Source organism: Carassius auratus, unplaced genomic scaffold (genome assembly GCF_003368295.1).
Source record: "Carassius auratus strain Wakin unplaced genomic scaffold, ASM336829v1 scaf_tig00044850, whole genome shotgun sequence".
In the NCBI taxonomy this organism is placed as follows: Eukaryota; Metazoa; Chordata; class Actinopteri; order Cypriniformes; family Cyprinidae; genus Carassius; species Carassius auratus.
In genome coordinates, this window is record NW_020526853.1 from 15,001 (window position 1) to 20,000 (window position 5,000).

Consider the following 5,000-nt stretch of genomic DNA (forward strand, 5'->3'; position numbering starts at 1 on the left):
GGCGGTCTCTCATCCAAGTACTAACCTGGCCCAAACCTGCTTTTGTTCAGAGATCGGGCATTGACTCTATTTTTTGCCAAATTTATTATATACTAAGTGAAAAAATTCCAAAAGCTTAAAGCACCTGGTATTCCTTGGCGGTCTATCATTCAAGTACTAACCAGACCTTAACCTGCTAAGATTCAGAGATCGGGCATTGACTTCTTCTTTTTTTTTTTTTTTTGCAAGATTATTATATAATTCGTGAAAAATATCCAAAAATTTAAAGCACCTGGTATTCCCAGGCAGTCTCCCATCCATGTACTAACCTGGCCCAAACCTGCTTATATTCAGAGATCGGGCATTGACTCTATTTTTTGCCAAATTTATTATATACTAAGTGAAAAAATTCCAAAAGCTTTAAGCACCTGGTATTCCTAGGCGGTCTTTCAACCAAGTACTAACCAGACCTAAACCTGCTAAGATTCAGAGATCGGGCATTGACTCTATTTTTTTTTTTTTTTTGCAAGATTATTATATAATTTGTGAAAAATATCCAAAAATTTAAAGCACCTGGTATTCCCAGGCAGTCTCCCATCCATGTACTAACCTGGCCCAAACCTGCTTATATTCAGAGATCGGGCACTGACTCTATTTTTTGCCAAATTTATTATATACTAAGTGAAAAAATTCCAAAAGCTTAAAGCACCTGGTATTCCTTGGCGGTCTATCATTCAAGTACTAACCAGACCTTAACCTGCTAAGATTCAGAGATCGGGCATTGACTTCTTCTTCTGCACCTGATATTCCCAGGCAGTCTCCCATCCATGTACTAACCTGGCGCAAACCTGCTTATATTCAGAGATCGGGCATTGACTCTATTTTTTGGCAAAATTATTATATACTAAGTGAAAAATTTCAAAATAGCTTAGAGTACCTGGCATTCTCAGGCGGTCTCCCATCCAGGCACTAACCAGGCCCAAACCTGCTTAGCTTCCGAGATCAGACAAGATCGGGCATAGCCAGGCTGGTATGGCCATAAGCGAAGACTGCTGCAAAGAGAAGGCTATTTAAAGATCAGCCAATCTACTCGCCAGTACATTATAAAAGTAGGAAAGAAACCCCAAAAGCTTAAAGCACCTGGTATTCCCAGGCAGTCTCCCATCCATGTACTAACCTGGCCCAAACCTGCTTATATTCAGAGATCGGGCATTGACTCTATTTTTTGCCAAATTTATTATATACTAAGTGAAAAAATTCCAAAAGCTTAAAGCACCTGGTATTCCTTGGCGGTCTCTCATCCAAGTACTAACCAGACCTAAACCTGCTAAGATTCAGAGATCGGGCATTGACTCTTTTTTTTTTTTTTTTGCAAGATTATTATATAATTTGTGAAAAAAATCCAAAAATTTAAAGCACCTGGTATTCCCAGGCAGTCTCCCATCCATGTACTAACCTGGCCCAAACCTGCTTATATTCAGAGATCGGGCATTGACTCTATTTGTTGCCAAATTTATTATATACTAAGTGAAAAAATTCCAAAAGCTTAAAGCACCTGGTATTCCTTGGCGGTCTCTCATCCAAGTACTAACCTGGCCCAAACCTGCTTTTGTTCAGAGATCGGGCATTGACTCTATTTTTTGCCAAATTTATTATATACTAAGTGAAAAAATTCCAAAAGCTTAAAGCACCTGGTATTCCTTGGCGGTCTATCATTCAAGTACTAACCAGACCTTAACCTGCTAAGATTCAGAGATCGGGCATTGACTTCTTCTTTTTTTTTTTTTTTGCAAGATTATTATATAATTCGTGAAAAATATCCAAAAATTTAAAGCACCTGGTATTCCCAGGCAGTCTCCCATCCATGTACTAACCTGGCCCAAACCTGCTTATATTCAGAGATCGGGCATTGACTCTATTTTTTGCCAAATTTATTATATTCTAAGTGAAAAAATTCCAAAAGCTTTAAGCACCTGGTATTCCTAGGCGGTCTTTCAACCAAGTACTAACCAGACCTAAACCTGCTAAGATTCAGAGATCGGGCATTGACTCTATTTTTTTTTTTTTTTTTTGCAAGATTATTATATAATTTGTGAAAAATATCCAAAAATTTAAAGCACCTGGTATTCCCAGGCAGTCTCCCATCCATGTACTAACCTGGCCCAAACCTGCTTATATTCAGAGATCGGGCATTGACTCTATTTTTTGCCAAATTTATTATATACTAAGTGAAAAATTCCAAAAGCTTTAAGCACCTGGTATTCCTAGGCGGTCTTTCAACCAAGTACTAACCAGACCTAAACCTGCTAAGATTCAGAGATCGGGCATTGACTCTTTTTTTTTTTTTTTTTGCAAGATTATTATATAATTTGTGAAAAATATCCAAAAATTTAAAGCACCTGGTATTCCCAGGCAGTCTCCCATCCATGTACTAACCTGGCCCAAACCTGCTTATATTCAGAGATCGGGCATTGACTCTATTTTTTGCCAAATTTATTATATACTAAGTGAAAAAATTCCAAAAGCTTAAAGCACCTGGTATTCCTTGGCGGTCTCTCATCCAAGTACTAACCAGACCTAAACCTGCTAAGATTCAGAGATCGGGCATTGACTCTTTTTTTTTTTTTTTTTTTTTTTTGCAAGATTATTATATAATTCGTGAAAAATATCCAAAAATTTAAAGCACCTGATATTCCCAGGCAGTCTCCCATCCATGTACTAACCTGGCGCAAACCTGCTTATATTCAGAGATCGGGCATTGACTCTATTTTTTGGCAAAATTATTATATACTAAGTGAAAAATTTCAAAAAAGCTTAGAGTACCTGGCATTCCCAGGCGGTCTCCCATCCAGGCACTAACCAGGCCCAAACCTGCTTAGCTTCCGAGATCAGACAAGATCGGGCATAGCCAGGCTGGTATGGCCCTAAGCGAAGACTGCTGCAAAGAGAAGGCTATTTAAAGATCAGCCAATCTACTCGCCAGTACATTATAAAAGTAGGAAAGAAACCCCAAAAGCTTAAAGCACCTGGTATTCCTAGGCGGTCTCTCATCCAAGTACTAACCTGGCCCAAACCTGCTTATGTTCAGAGATCGGGCATTGACTCTATTTTTTGCCAAATTTATTATATACTAAGTGAAAAAATTCCAAAAGCTTAAAGCACCTGGTATTCCTTGGCGGTCTATCATTCAAGTACTAACCAGACCTTAACCTGCTAAGATTCAGAGATCGGGCATTGACTTCTTCTTTTTTTTTTTTTTTTGCAAGATTATTATATAATTCGTGAAAAATATCCAAAAATTTAAAGCACCTGGTATTCCCAGGCAGTCTCCCATCCATGTACTAACCTGGCCCAAACCTGCTTATATTCAGAGATCGGGCATTGACTCTATTTTTTGCCAAATTTATTATATACTAAGTGAAAAAATTCCAAAAGCTTTAAGCACCTGGTATTCCTAGGCGGTCTTTCAACCAAGTACTAACCAGACCTAAACCTGCTAAGATTCAGAGATCGGGCATTGACTCTATTTTTTTTTTTTTTTGCAAGATTATTATATAATTTGTGAAAAATATCCAAAAATTTAAAGCACCTGGTATTCCCAGGCAGTCTCCCATCCATGTACTAACCTGGCCCAAACCTGCTTATATTCAGAGATCGGGCACTGACTCTATTTTTTGCCAAATTTATTATATACTAAGTGAAAAAATTCCAAAAGCTTAAAGCACCTGGTATTCCTTGGCGGTCTATCATTCAAGTACTAACCAGACCTTAACCTGCTAAGATTCAGAGATCGGGCATTGACTTCTTCTTCTGCACCTGATATTCCCAGGCAGTCTCCCATCCATGTACTAACCTGGCGCAAACCTGCTTATATTCAGAGATCGGGCATTGACTCTATATTTTGGCAAAATTATTATATACTAAGTGAAAAATTTCAAAATAGCTTAGAGTACCTGGCATTCTCAGGCGGTCTCCCATCCAGGCACTAACCAGGCCCAAACCTGCTTAGCTTCCGAGATCAGACAAGATCGGGCATAGCCAGGCTGGTATGGCCATAAGCGAAGACTGCTGCAAAGAGAAGGCTATTTAAAGATCAGCCAATCTACTCGCCAGTACATTATAAAAGTAGGAAAGAAACCCCAAAAGCTTAAAGCACCTGGTATTCCCAGGCAGTCTCCCATCCATGTACTAACCTGGCCCAAACCTGCTTATATTCAGAGATCGGGCATTGACTCTATTTTTTGCCAAATTTATTATATACTAAGTGAAAAAATTCCAAAAGCTTAAAGCACCTGGTATTCCTTGGCGGTCTCTCATCCAAGTACTAACCAGACCTAAACCTGCTAAGATTCAGAGATCGGGCATTGACTCTTTTTTTTTTTTTTTTGCAAGATTATTATATAATTTGTGAAAAAATCCAAAAATTTAAAGCACCTGGTATTCCCAGGCAGTCTCCCATCCATGTACTAACCTGGCCCAAACCTGCTTATATTCAGAGATCGGGCATTGACTCTATTTGTTGCCAAATTTATTATATACTAAGTGAAAAAATTCCAAAAGCTTAAAGCACCTGGTAATTCCTTGGCGGTCTCTCATCCAAGTACTAACCTGGCCCAAACCTGCTTTTGTTCAGAGATCGGGCATTGACTCTATTTTTTGCCAAATTTATTATATACTAAGTGAAAAAATTCCAAAGCTTAAAGCACCTGGTATTCCTTGGCGGTCTATCATTCAAGTACTAACCAGACCTTAACCTGCTAAGATTCAGAGATCGGGCATTGACTTCTTCTTTTTTTTTTTTTTGCAAGATTATTATATAATTCGTGAAAAATATCCAAAAATTTAAAGCACCTGGTATTCCCAGGCAGTCTCCCATCCATGTACTAACCTGGCCCAAACCTGCTTATATTCAGAGATCGGGCATTGACTCTATTTTTTGCCAAATTTATTATATTCTAAGTGAAAAAATTCCAAAAGCTTTAAGCACCTGGTATTCCTAGGCGGTCTTTCAACCAAGTACT

The 5,000-nt window shown here is 38.4% G+C and overlaps 3 pseudogenes; all 3 read right to left on the reverse strand.

Annotated features, from left to right (window-relative positions):
* Positions 1–904: 904 nt before the first annotated feature.
* On the reverse strand, positions 905–1,023 carry LOC113087448 (uncharacterized; annotated as a pseudogene).
* Positions 1,024–2,790: 1,767 nt separating this feature from the next.
* On the reverse strand, positions 2,791–2,909 carry LOC113087447 (uncharacterized; annotated as a pseudogene).
* A 1,011-nt stretch (positions 2,910–3,920) lies between these two features.
* On the reverse strand, positions 3,921–4,039 carry LOC113087449 (uncharacterized; annotated as a pseudogene).
* Positions 4,040–5,000: the final 961 nt, after the last annotated feature.